The 14,631-nt window shown below is 42.0% G+C and overlaps 1 protein-coding gene across 6 annotated transcripts in view; it reads left to right on the top strand.

Annotated features, from left to right (window-relative positions):
* The window catches only part of CNTNAP5 (contactin associated protein family member 5), an 801,874-nt gene that overhangs the window by 435,417 nt on the left and 351,826 nt on the right, over nt 1–14,631 (top strand). The window lies entirely within an intron of this gene.

Raw genomic sequence — 14,631 nt, 5'->3', positions numbered from 1 at the left:
AGGTGCAGAGAGAGAGAGAGAGAGAGAGAGAGAGAATTCCAAGCAGGCTCCATGCTGTCAGTGCAGAGCCCTATGTGGGGCTTGATCTTTTGAACTATAAGATCATGAACTATAAGATCATGACCTGAGCCAGTACCAAAAGTCAGACATTTAACTGACTGAGCCACACAGGAGCCCCATAGGTATGGCCATATTGTTTTAAATGGTCCTCGAATTGCTGAAGTTTGGAAAGTACATATTTGGTAATATAATATAGATTCTAATATGTAGCAGTATGAAATAGATTTATGGATAAGTCATGTTTTTCCAGACTCTGACTCTTTAATTTGCTGTTTCTGCAACATGGAATGGTAGAACTTTCTCCATGTTTCTCTGTTTGTCATCTTACTGTCTCCTGTCTTTCCAGAAGCAGTACTTATAGCTTACTATGGTTAGACCACATGCCACACATTATATTAGGGGCCAAGGCCAGTTCCTAGGTCAACACATCATTTGAAAAGCCTCCCTGCTTTACAGTCTGCATCAAACACCCCTCCTCTGTGCATTCTGAGCCAATATCCATCCTGGATTACACTCTATTGCATTTTTCTTTAAATGTCTTTCTTTTCCCACTGGACTGTGAGTTTTGTTCTCCAAATAAATTAGAAAAAATTGACTTAAATAGTAAAGGACATGCCTTAATACCTAAGATCAGGTCAGACTGTGGGAGAACCTCATATGCCAATAAGTGAACAAAAAAATCCATTGAACCCCTGGAACAATGGGAGAGACTGGGTCTGGAACTTAGACTCAAAAGGTACTGCCTTTCCTTACTGTTCTATGTCCCTGAATACACTTGGCTTTGTCTCACTTGTCAGTGAGAGTGTATTAGTTATCTATGGTTGTGTAACAAACTGGACCCAAAGGTAGTGGTTGAAAATGTTAATTGTGTGCTAATTTATAAGAGTTGGGAATCCAGGGGCACCTTGGCTGGACAATTCTGGCTGCAACCAAGTTGTTGGCAGGGGCCACCTTCATCTTCAACTTCAACTCTGAGTAAGTCTGCTTCCAAGCTAACGCATACAGCTGTTGGCAGGCCTCAGAAGATCCATTTCCAAGCTTATCCCCTGGCCTCTCCAGAAGGCTGCCTCATGAAATGATAACACTCTGACCCCACAATGAGTGATTCAAGAAAAAGAAAGAACTCGCGAGACAAAAGCTATTGTCTTTTTATAACCTAACCCTGGGAGTGGTGTTCCTTCACTGTTACATGCTCTTTTCAGTAGAAACAAGTAAATAAGTCTGGGCCTTGCCCGAGCCAAGAGGATTATACAAAGCTGTGGATATTAAGAGTTGGGGATCACTGGGGACCATGTCAGGGTTTGTGTATTACGTGAAATGGAAAAAAATTTTTCTTACGTCAGGAGACTGCTGTGATGGTGATTAACAGAGATAATGCATCTGAAATCCTAATCCCAGTGTTGAGAAGCTCTTTAGCAAATTTCTCTCCCCTACTGACTCAAGACCTATCGCTAGAAGGGACCTCACCGCATAGTCGTAAAAGCGGAGCCAATTTGTGCAATCACAGGAAATACTTTCATAAAATTTATAAAATTTCCAGTAATGGAGGTGAGTTAATCACTTAGAAACAGTATTTTTCATGTTCAGAGTTACAGAAGTTCAACTGCAACCCTCCTTATTTGAAGAAGAAAAATGTGAGCTGGTGCTAGGCTGTTTCTCTCTCTAATCGGTGAGATGTTCGAGTACAGAGACTTGTAGGCCTGAGGTCAATAACGCAGTTTTAATATAGTTTAGGCCCTGGCGGCACTGTGCTCTACAGCAGCCAGGTGCTGCCTGTGTTATTAAGCACATGTCAGTCCATTAAAACACGTTTATGACCAAGAGAGGCTGCTGAAAGCTGTCACATTACCCAGCTGCAGAAAGGGGGGAAAAATCATCCGTTATTTCAGACCTGTCTCTCAAAAAATGAAATGAGGGGCGCCTGGGTGGCTCAGTCGGTTAAGCGTCCGACTTCAGCTCAGATCACGATCTCACAGTCCGTGAGTTCGAGCTCCGCGTCGGGCTCTGGGCTGATGGCTCAGAGCCTGGAGCCTGCTTCCGATTCTGTGTCTCCCTCTCTCTCTGCCCCTCCCCCGTTCATGCTCTGTCTCTCTCTGTCTCAAAAATAAATAAACGTTAAAAAAATTAAAAAAAAAATGAAACGAGTAAAAGGAAGTTTGAAAAATGTGCTGACTGGGTTCCTGAAGTCTGGCTCGGAAAACTCTTGCTTTATTCTTTCCCCATGAAGAGTTTCTGAATTTTGGAAAACTGGAACTTCTTTCATTTTGAATTTGAAATGGAGTTAGGCTTGGTGTCTGCTGGACTTTTTCTACCTCATCGGGGGCAGGGGGGAGGGGCGTCAGGCAAACAAAAACAGCCAACAAACAAAAAGTCCAACAAAGCTAGTTTTCCCGTTCCTTCCATTTCTCAGGAAACTTATTTTCAAAGTCCTTGAGATCATAGTGGATTTCCAAGGGATGACAGCCCCAAATGAGAAATCAGAAAGTGATGATCATTGTCCCAGTAAGGTTGGAGGCTCTCTGGGGCCACCTTGACATGGTACCTCCTGGGAAACAGAAGCAAAGCCACTTTTGGTTAGTGGGACAGGGAATCCAGATACTTAACAATTAATTTGAGACTAGGTCAAATGTTTCTACCATCTAAAAGAGAAGGTAACCCCCGTGGAAATGGACATGCAGAGATGTCTGGAACATTCACTTCTGTTTCCAGAGCTTCATACAGGATGCGTGTGGCCTTTTGTTGAGGACATCCTTTCATTGTGAGTGATGTGGTTGTAGAATCAACAATCATTGTAGATGCCTTACAAGTCAGGCGTCGCTCCTGGGCCTTGTCATATGCCACAGGACAAAACACACCCCTGAAAACTTATGAAGTGGTTATTATTTTACCAAAATGGGTAGGAAGAAACTGGGAACCAAAAAAAAAAATAAGTGCAAGTGACGAAGATGGTGTTTAACATCAGGTCTTTCCTTAGGATTCCCAAGTTCATGGTCTTTTTACGGGAACTTGCTGCCATCCATATTCATTTTATATTACCAAATGTTTAAGTAATTCAAATGTAAAACTCTACTTTAGATGAAAGATCTATAGACAAATGTTCAATAGGCTGTTATGGTAAATAGCTATTTAGTATTTAAAGTTAAGCATTTTATTTGGTCACCCTATTATTGGCAGATCCCTGGTTTAGATGAGATTGACACAAGATGAGTCCATCCTCTTTAAGACTTCTTACATTTTATGGGGCACCTGGGTGGCTCAGTTGGTTAAGTGGGTGACTTCGGCTCAGGTCATGATTTCACAGTTCATGGGTTCAAGCCCCACATTGGAGTCTGTGCTGGCAGCTCAGAGCCTGGAGCCTGCTTTGGATTCTGTGTCTCCCTCTCTCTCTGCCCTCCCCTACTTGCACTCTATGTCTCTCTCTCTCTCAAAAATAAACATTAAAAAAAGAAGACTTGTATTTTAGCTATGTTTGCCTATATAATATTGTAATAGTGTAAAACAAATAATCCACATCTACATATCAACACACACATACTTCCCAGTATTCATTATGTATACATGACATAAATGCTTAGTGCTGATTCCTTAGTAAGATTATCTAAGGACTAAGGGTAGTAAGCAGCAAGAGGTACTAATTAGAGTCTGTCTTCTCCCCAAGGCTTTACCCTCTATTGTATAGCTTTTCCCATTCTGGTCACCTCTGTGCTCCAAACCCCACATGGAAGTCTTGGGGCTGCATTGATCCCTACCTTCAAGGGGTCCTGCTGCACAGTGAGACTTGCCATTTCTCCTTTCAGGAATCACAAGAGATATACAGGCAAATATTAAATAAATGAACAAACACTTGGAGTTTCTACTTTGTTCATTTCAAACTCCCAGTTCTTTACCATGTGTCACAGTGACCACTCCATCTCTCAAGTCCACACCTGTTCATTGAGCAGTAGATACTATGTTCTATTTTTTTCTTCTTTGAGAAAAAGCAGGAGAGAGAACAAGGGGGGAGAGAGAGAGAGAGGGAGAGAGAATGAATCACAAGCAGGCTCCATGCTCAGCATGGAGCCCGGTGTAAGACTTGATCTCATAATCATGAGATCATGACCTGAGTCTAAATCAAGAGTTGTTCACTCAACCATCTGAGCCACCCACGCGCCCCTATGTTCTATTTTTTAATGTAGGAAATAGATGCTGTTTTAAAGACTCTTAAACAGATGCTAAGAATTGGATTGGTATTGTCCAAACCCGTCTGAATTACTAAGAAAACAGGGAGTTATATAAGGTAAAGAATGCCACCTGGTCTGTTTCTTTGGAGAATTAGGAAGGAGGATTTTGATTTTCACGTGAAACATTAAATAATCTAAAGAAAAAGCTGGTACCACTGTAATTATTTTAATGTGATCTGAAATTTCAATGTTATTTGTATTTTTTGGTTGGGAGAATGTTGGGGAATGAGAAGAGGAAGAAAGAGGCCTGGGGGCTTTAGTCATTAAAGTTTGAAATCTGTTTTTTTTTTTTTTTTTTTTTTCCACTGTGGTGCTTCTCAAAATGTCAACTGCTCTCTGAAAAGTGAGTCTGGGCAAAGAGCTTGAACACAGGCTTTAGAATTCAGGGCTCTAGCTTACCTGGGCTCTACAGTGATGCAGAATATGAGTAACTCTTATTCTGTTAGATCTCATTGTTCTGTTTTGTTAAAGGAGAGACTTGGTCTAGAATTAGTAAAGCCTTTTCTAATCCTTTATATGAATTTCTGAAGAACAACAGATGTCAACCCTTTTCCTTATTATGAAATCATCAACCCGAGAGTCTTCTTTTGAAAATAGGGTAAATGGCCTTGATTGGAGATATGAAAGGCCAAGTCCCCAGTCAGAGGTAATGATTCTCAACTCCCAAAATTGTGATACATTTTGTGAGGTAAGAAAGGTGAACTTGACCTTTGTCATACGGTGATTTTTGTGAGTTAGATGCTTGGGTTTCCCAGAAAGTTCATGCGTGTGACCCTCAGTGATGTGTATAGAGTTAGGAGCCAAAGATCCCAATATGAGAAGTTGTTTTTTTTTGGAAACTGCCTTAAATCTAACTATAATAGTGTGTGTGTGTGTGTGTGTGTGTGTGTGTGTGTGTGTGTGTGTTGGTTAGGGGGCAATAAGAATGTACAGGCTCTTCAAACTGTGTTAACAGAGGAACACTTGTAGGTTCTAAAGCTATCACATGTGGAGAAAAAACAAAACAGAGACATGGCAAGGGTCTCTGAATAAGGCTTTCTCATAGTTGAATTTTTAAAAATGTATTTATTTATTCTGAGGAGGAGCAGAGAGAGAAGGAAAGAAAGAATCCCAAGTAGGCTCTGCACTGTCAATGTACAGCCTGACATGGGGCTCAAACTCACAAACTGTGAGGTCATGACCCGAGCCGAAATCAAGAGTCGTGCACTTAACTGCCTGAGCCACCCAGGTGCCCTATAGTTGAGGGTTCTTATGGTTATGTCACTGAGAAAGTACAATAGGGACCAGTAAGGCCAAACCGTGTGAAGAGCACTTTTGCTTTTCCATTAGAGGAATAAACTATCCAGAGCTTTCCTTGGTGTCACTAGAGGTATTGAGCTCTCGGTGGAGTTTTTGGGATTACACGATGAGTCTCGGCCATGCTGAATGGAACCTGGGAAATGGAAGTGGAAGTCTCCAGACCTCAACCTAACAGCTGGGCATCATGGAATGATTATAGCCTGGGAAGATGGAAAGTAAAAACCAGTACCCAGGCACAGAACAGAATTCTTGCACAAGAGGAGATACAACTAGCAAAGATCCACAAATCAACCAGATATCAAGGGGAATTTTTCAGTTGAGGCAAAGAGCATATTTTGAAGAGGCCCTCTCACCTCATCCCATTTAATCCCTAGGTAAAAGCAATTGTTTTCAATCATTTTGTAACTTTCATATTTCCATATAATGGCTTTGAATAGGAAGATTTCTAGAAAGAGCATTCCAAAAATACCAATTAAGCAATCCATTTTAATCAGCTATCCATTTTCCATACTTAGTAGACTTTTGGGACTGAAGATAAGGTGAAATTCTAGTGGCATAACCTAGGTCAACAGCTAGATAGGCATTTCTTTGATCGTTATTTAACATCGACTGTGTTTAAATTACATAAGTCCTACAATTATGGTCAACACCACCCCACTTACCTTTTAGAATACATTTCAAATGGTTTCTCAAGAAACCTTGCCAAAGCTGGCCAGATGCCCCATCACATAGTCTTCTAGCTCTCTCTGATGTAGTATTTACCCGTGTGTGTGTGTGTGTGTGTGTGCGTGCGCATTATGACTACTATAACAAAACACTATAGACTAGGTGACTTAGGAACTTATTTTTGCACAGTTAATAAGACCTTACATCTTTTTTCTTATAAGGACATCTATCATATTGGATATGGGCCTGGTCATATAACCTCATTTTTCCTCAGTTACTTCATTAAAGGTTCTCATCTCCAAATACAGACACATTCTCAGGTACTGGAAGTAAGGACCTCAGCCTGTGAATTTGGGAAAAATACCATTCAGCGCATAACAAGGTATATCAATCATGTGTCTATTAATTGGTTATTGGTTGCTTCTCTGTCCACTAGAACATAAAGCTCCATGGGAACCAGAATACTGCCACGCCCATCACTATTTGCCCAAGGCGTAGTGTAGCACCTTGCTTATCACAGGTTTTCAATAACTATTTGCCCAGTATATAAGCAACTGTCTAAACTGTCTAAATGAATAAACCAGTAAGGTTGACCTCCAAAACAATTTGGAGGGATATCATTTTAACAGTGAAAGGAGAGGTAATCGTACCTTTTTTTTTTTTTTTTTTTTTTTTTTTAACAAATGTTCATGTTACCACAGTTATATGCTGCCTACTGTGTCAAACCTGGGAATGAGCTACCCTCAGGGGAAGTGCTAATTAGACAAAGGCCAGTGGAGCTCCCAGAGGTGGAGAGATGGCTGGGAGAGCTGCATCATGCAGGATAGAAGTGCTCGCCCTGATTACTACTTGTGGCCAGATGGTTTTAGGCTATGACCCTGCAATTATCGGAGCTGCTCCCCAAATATCACCCCTTTTCATATAAGCTGTTTATATCTAGCCACCATCTGCACATCAAGTAAACATGATAACTTTGTGAACTTTGTCCTCTGCTTCAATTAAGTTGTCATTAATGCCTCTGTATTTGAGCTAAGATAATGTTGATGAGAGAATCCCATTAACAAGGGCAAAGACATAAATAGCCACAGGGCTGTGACTGTCACAACAAGCTGTCTGCCGGGCACAGAGTTCAAGTTTCCCAAGACAGAAAAGTGATGAGGTGTTCCAAGTTATGGGAAACTGAGAAATGCAATTGCCTGAGTTTCGAGATACCCTGCAAAGGTTGGGAATGTTTCCCAAAACAGTGATCTCTTGGACATGTGCAGCTTTTTCCAGTCTGATTAATGACAGTGGGATCATTTTATTTCTTAACTGACTCTTCCTTCCTCACCATTCACTCAAAAGAGTAACTGAGAGAGCTACGTTTTTATTATATCAGATATTACACTCTAATAGTCAATCCTGACCTCACTTCCTTTGCTCTTTCCTAGTTTCTGCTTTGATAATTCCCTCATATAATTTGCATTGCCTCCATTTAATTCAGGAAGGTTTTGAAGTTTCTACTCTCTGCTGGCACTGTATGTATGCTCAGACCTGAGGATTGGGGCATTGGCCACTGGGAGCCCATGGGTACAGTTGGAAGAGATGGTCTTGGGGCATTTGTGATGCAAGAGGATGTATGCTCAGGATAGTGGGGGATCATGGAGGACAGGAAGCCAGATGAGTGAGAAGGGAAAGGTTTTCTAGGGGCAGGGGCAAGGACAGCTTGTTTTGAAGAATGGATAGAATTTGGCCAAACGAAGAGGGAAGGAAAGGATGTTCCAATCCAAGGAAAGAAGTAGGAGATCTAGGAGGCTAAGACTCCATGGCTGGCTCAGGATGACTGGGTCACCGAGGACAAAGGAAGACAGACAGAAGAGAAAGCAGTGTTCTGACAGAGACATCAGAGTTGGAGCTGTATCGTGAAGGCAATAGAGAAATTATCTGTCTCTGGAGTTGAGCTTGATTTTTACCATGTAGATTTTGGAGCTGAGCATTCAAGTCAATATCACAGAAACAAGGGCTTTACCATCAACCACAAGTACATCACATTTCCTGCCTGACTCTAGTGGATGGCAGAACCAGATGTTTTCCTTGCATACCCTGACCAAGGAGGGTCTTCAGGATCCAGGTCACCTTGATGTATAGGCTGGACTTTAACAACTAGGAAAGGTTTGACCTGTGATTTATGGCCCAGGCACCAGGGAGAGCCCTGCTACTGACACTTGGCAGTGGAGATTCAGCTGGTGAGATGCTCAATCAATCAGTGAGCATTTGGAGAGGGCAGAATGCTGTCCTGTTGATGCTGAGGGGGATACCAAAACAAGACTCAGACTCTGACCCCCAGGAACTCATCTCAGTGGGAGATGAGACTTACAGCTATGCATTAAGCATAATGCATGTTTCAACACAATAAATAATATGAACTAACTGCATAGATCAGATAGCAGATGTTATAGGGATTGAGATGGAGAAATCACTGTGTTGGTCTAGTCAAGATAAACCTGCTTTGCTCATTTCTTGGTTTATTAACCTATTCACTCAATCATTAGGCACTTGTTATGTGCTCTGCACTGTGCTTGGTGCCTATGATAGAAAGTTAAAAAAAAAAAAAAAAAAAAGAAGGATGCTTCCTTGTTCTTACAGTTGAGGAGAAGAAGCTCTAAGACAAATACTGGGGATTGGAAGGTAGGGAAATGGGCTTGGTTATTGAAAGCTGGGAGTGGAGGCACCAATTAGGTAAGTGGATTCACTTAGAGCATAATGAATGCACTAGCTTAGTTACAGTAGGGAGTTTGCATGGGAGTATTGGGAAATGGGATTGAGACGATAGATGGAAATTCGATTGTCAAGCTAAGCAGTTTGAGATTCATTCTCCAAGCTCCATGACCCACTGGAAGGACATGCTGTGGGGTACTCCTTAGACAGTTCAATGTAGCGGGCTGTCCAGCACCAGAAAGAAGTCGGAGGCTGGGGAAAGAGGGAGGTCGTCACAAAATTCCCCAGCTGTGGTGATAAATAATAGAATAATGGCTGGGGAAGGAATTGGAAGAAAAATATGAATTCAATCTACCATATAGGGAAGGGTTAATAAAATTTGATAATTGATGGATAAAATGTATCCAAGGAAAACAGAACTCAGGACCTAAATCATAGCATAGTGGTACTAATAATTGTAATATGCTCTTTTATGATGTGATTTACATTTTAAGACTGCTTTATTCAATTATTTATGTATTCCCTACTTTGTTCTCACAAAAAATTGAAACTACCTTTGCACTATTAAGCTAACAGTGGACATGACAGGATGTGGGAAAATCAGCTGAATTGGGTTTTCTGGAGAAGATAAAGCCTAGAAACTTCCAAGTCAAGCTGGGTAATTCTGTCTCTATTTTACAGATGAGGAAGCAGGTGTCGAGGGATGAAGAAATCTGTCTAAATTCCTAGAAATTATAAGTGGCATGGCATTGAGCAAGGGGTAACGGGTGAATAGAGGCATCAAGGAAATCTGTGACAAGTTATTTCCAGGGTTGGAAATAGAGTCATCAGGGATGTGCCTCTGGCCTGGGCTGAATCTCTGCATGCTGGCCTGTTGCTGTATCAGCTGATGCTTAGAGGTCCTGCGACAGCCATGATGTTCCAAAGATTCTGTGTTCAAACCATCAGGAGAGACAGTGAAATAAGGTGAAATCTAAATGCAAATATCTATTAGGCATTTGAGGAGAAGAGAAATACAGAAAGATAGGGTGGGGGTGAGAGAGAGCAGCAGGGCTCTGTAGACTGAAAAATTAGTTAATGTGTCATTCTCAACCAAGGGAGATTCCCCACACTTCCACCCCAGCCTCCCATTCCCCCAAACCTACCCAAGGGACTTTTGTCAATATCTGGAGATATTTGTAGTGCTGGGAGTAGGGGGGCTGTTACTGGCATTTGGTGAGTCAGGGGTGCTGCTAAATGTCCTACATAAGGGGCGTATTACAGAACGCCCTACCCCCAACAAAGAATTATCCAGTCCAAATTATCCAGGGACAGTGTTGAAGAACTCTGCTTCTAGTAAAACCTTACTCTTCTTAAAAAAAAAAAAAAAAAAAAAAAGTTTAGGCCTTTCAGAATATTACTTAACTGCTCTGAGTCTCAATTCCATCAGATGTGAACTATCAGTCGCTGTGAAGTTCTCATTACAAAAAGTATACAAAATGGCTTATTAAATGCTCGGTAAGATTACTTATCTGGAAAAATAGCATCGAAGTAATGGCTATTAGCTAGAATTCCACGTCCGATCTAAGTAGACGTTCTAAGAAACAGAAGTTGAATTGTATTTTAATTCTTAGAAGCTAGAAGATCCACCAAAAGCCAGGACCAACGTTTGAACTCAGTATTGTCAAAACGGAAGTTTCCTTGTGAGAAGATGAGCTGGTCGGCCATTTTGGAGATGCTCTGGCTATAGAGTCACATATGACCCAGTGGTCAGACTCCAAGGTGCTCACTGCGAGAACTGAAAGCTTAGGTCTACACAGAAATTGGCACACATGTTCACAGAAACTCTATTTATAATACCCCTAAATGAAAACAACCCAGATGTCCATCAGCTAGTGAATGGAAAAATAAAATGTGAGATAGCCATACCATAGAGTATATAAATCAGCAATATAAAAATATCCTGACACAAGCTACAGCAAAGGATGAACCTTGAAAATGTGTTAGATGACAGAAGCCAGTCATAAAAGGGAACCCGATGCACGAATTCATGTATAGGAAATGCCAAGGACGGGGAAATCCATTCAGACAGGAAGCAGAGTAGTAGTTGACTAGGGCTGGAGATGAGGGGGGTGAGGAGATAGGGGAGGAGGTACCTATATGTTATAACATTTCTGTCAGGCGTTACAAGTGTTTTAAAATTAATTGTGATGGTTGCCTGACTGAATATACTAAAAAAAAATGACTTCTGCATTTTATTTTTTTTCATTTTTTTAAATGTTTATTTATTTTTGAGAGGGCAGGGGGTTGGAGGGCAGAGAGAGAGGGAGAGAGGGAATCCCAAGCAGACTCCTAACTGGTCAGCGTAGAGCCCAATGCAGGGCTCAATCTCACAAACCCTGACATCATGACCTGAGCTGAAATCAGGAGTCAGACGTTGGACCGACTGAGCCACATGGGCACCTCTTGAATTGTGCATTTTAAATAAATGAATTGTATGGCACGTGAATTTTATCTCAATCAAGCTGTTCCAAAAATACTAATAAAGAAAAGCAAAGTTGCATTCAATGACAGAAGATAGAACTTTGCAGAAGTAATTGGCCATCGGTTCCTGCAGCAGGGGCAGTGTTGGCCTAGGAGGGGTGGAGAGAGAGAGCAGGAGCTCAGCCTGGTTCTCCGGAACCCACCCCCCTCCCTTCAATTCTCACTCCACCTCTAGTAGCCATATGACCCTGGACAGCCTCTCTGGCTTTTCGTTTTAGCATCTGTAGCGGGAGGACCATGAAACTGGGCCTCCTGGACCATTGTGAGAATTAGGAATTACACATTTAAAATGCCTGGCACATCACAGGTATTCGGCACTGTTAATGTGCGTTACTAGCTATTTTTACAATTGGCCCGTATTTCAAAAGTTCATTTGCAACCGATGATGGAAACTGCCTTTTTTTTTTTCCTTCATGGAGAAAAACTCCATGTTAAGTCTTAAGCAAGCACAGAGAAGTCTATCCAACCCTCTCTGTAAAGGAGCTCTTTTATTTATTTATTTATTTATTTATTTATTTATTTACTTATTTACTTATTTATTTATTTATTTTTTTATTTATTGTAAAGGAGCTTTTAGACAAGTGGCTTCAGCTGAATTCTGGGACCTGGGAGCAGTTGCTTTGTTAACAAGGAGGGCCAGAAGTGGAAAAGGATGAAAATGTTTCCTATTCTTCTCAACTCAGTTTGTTAGTCTTAAAAAATAATCATAAAAGTTGAACATTTTGTTTTTAGAAACTTTGAAAATTCTAGTACTCTCTGTAAGAAAAAAAAACAACACACTAATCATTCCATGTCATTCCAGTATTTTCTCTTTGTAGCAATTTTTGACAAAATGCATACCATAACCACATACGCTATTTAGCCTGAGTTTTCCACTTATCTGGATATCACTTGCATTCTTGGACATTATAATTTTTGATGACTACATTATATTCCGTGTTACTAAATATGCCGTATTTGATTTAACTAACCCGCTATTGTTGGAAATACTGGTAGTTGTGAATTTTTGCTCTTAGAAATAATGGCCTCATAAACTCTCCTCCCCTTAAATCTTGGGTGTAATGCTTGTACTATTTCAGGATTAATTCTTCAGAAAAAAAATATGGGAAATGAGGTATGATATTTTTAGGGCTTTTTTTTTTTTTTTTTTTGATGCCCTTTGGTATTTTGTCTTCCAGAAAGAAGGTACAAACTTACGTTGCCATCAGCAACATGAAATTGCCTGTTTCCCTCTTTCTACACTAACTGTGTTGGTTTTGTATCCATTGCCTGTCTGGCAGATGGCAAATATTTGACATCACTTTGCAGGTCAGAAAATGTATGTGTGTCATCGTCCACCAATCTTTCCAGAGCCCCAATCCCGCATTTTAAGCCTGGGCTCCTAAATCCTATGAATCCTTCGGGGGCCACCCTAAAGTTGCCCTGATTACCCTGTTCTACCTCCAGGAGCATTTCCCCATCGAGGTGTTCCTGGCCTCAAAGGTGGTACTTTCTCATTCTCCCCATTGAAAACTTTTCTTCTTTCAGACCTTTCACCTCAGGGAGGTTTTGGGAGGAAAGCACTCTGACAGCATCGGTTTTCCCCAATTTGTGAACAATTAATAGCACTTAAACCTGCACCTTTAAAAAAAGAATTCTTAGAAACGAAACCTTGGAGAACTTCTAGGGGTGTTATTTGGTTATAAAAATATATATTACATATATAGCCATTAACAGAATGAAGTGGGAAGGAGGGCCCAGCAGAAAGCAGATTTTTAGAAGGGAATATGTCACTTCGTTTGCCTTGGAATCTGTTCCCAACTCAGCTCCTCTAAAACCAGCCTTGTTTTTCCAGGCTTCTTTTCATTTTCCTCTTCTGAAACCTCAGATGGTGTAGTTTCCTAACCCAGGCTGCACAACCTTCCAAGGCCTGGGGCCACCCTGAAGCCTGCCTTAATTAACCCGGTGTGGGGCCCAGGGACCTGTCTTTTCAGAAGCTCCCTAGGTGCTGCCTTTTGTGTGGTCAGCCTCAGGAACCACTGTCCTCATAATTTTCCTCTGAAGAGTGAAGATTTCACACAGGGACTCGGGACCATGGAGGAAAAGATCAAAAAGATCAAACCAAAAGGAAAAGCAGACCAAAAAGGGAGGGAAAAAAAGAGAAGAAGAAAGAAAGAAAGGGAAAAAAAAAGACAAGCAACCATGCAAACCCTCATTAAGTGACAGTGTTGAAGAGAGCGATATGGACAGTGATGTGGGAAGGGGAGGGGACCAGGCAGCAGAACACAAAGGCCAGTGTTCTGGCCTTGCCACTCCCACAGGTCAGACCTCTTGTCTCAGGCCAGTGTCATCTGTGAAATGACTAGAGGATGCATCTCTGATTAGGCAGGACACTCTGCACGCCTCCATTCTCTTCTTACTGGAGCCCTGATGCTGAGCAGGGCACTGGTCCCTGGGGGGGGGGGGGGGGGCGGTATTTACATCCTCTAAGTTGGGTTAGTTACTGACGCCTCTTCCAGCTCAAACAGTCTATAGTTTGTCTGCAGATGCAGTCTCCTGTGTTATGCAAATATATTTAAATCAGTATGCAAATGAGAATAAAAAGAAGTAAAGACCCACAGCTGGCCGTGCCCCCCAAATGCCCCTGCCGGAAGTCAAATGTTCATCGCCGGGAAACGCGTGACACAGCCTCTACCTCATTAGCAGAGTCCCCGTGGTTAGGACCCAAACTCTGGCTTTTGGGAGGAAGTACGGCCGCCAGGTTGAGCAGCCCCTGGGTTCACCCCAAGCAGATGTTCAGGGCCGCAGCCAAGGCTGCCAAGAAGCTGGCTGGAAATGCAGGGGGGTCCCTTGCATCTGGCCTATTGTGAGCAGATGGGACCCAGCTGCCTGGTGCAGTGCAGCTGGGCTCCCAGCCTGGTGCTGTGCTGCTCCCTGGGCACCTTCTCCAACCCTATGAGGGCTCGGGCACACGCGCTTCAGTAGCTATTCTGAGAAGCCCTGCAGACCTCTGCTCTGATTTTCAGTGCTTGCTTTCCAGCTGGTTTCTTAGGACCTGCTCCAGTAGGCTCTACCAAGTCTGATTTCTTTTACCTCCAGAAACAGCTCTTACTCTGTCCCTTGCTCTCCATTGTCACTGCTGCTACTTTGGCTGAGACCCTTATCATCTGGTCTTCTGGGGCCAGTG

The sequence above is a fragment of the Acinonyx jubatus genome, chromosome C1 (genome assembly GCF_027475565.1).
Source record: "Acinonyx jubatus isolate Ajub_Pintada_27869175 chromosome C1, VMU_Ajub_asm_v1.0, whole genome shotgun sequence".
NCBI lineage: Eukaryota > Metazoa > Chordata > Mammalia > Carnivora > Felidae > Acinonyx > Acinonyx jubatus.
This window is presented reverse-complemented; position numbering and strand designations above follow the sequence as displayed.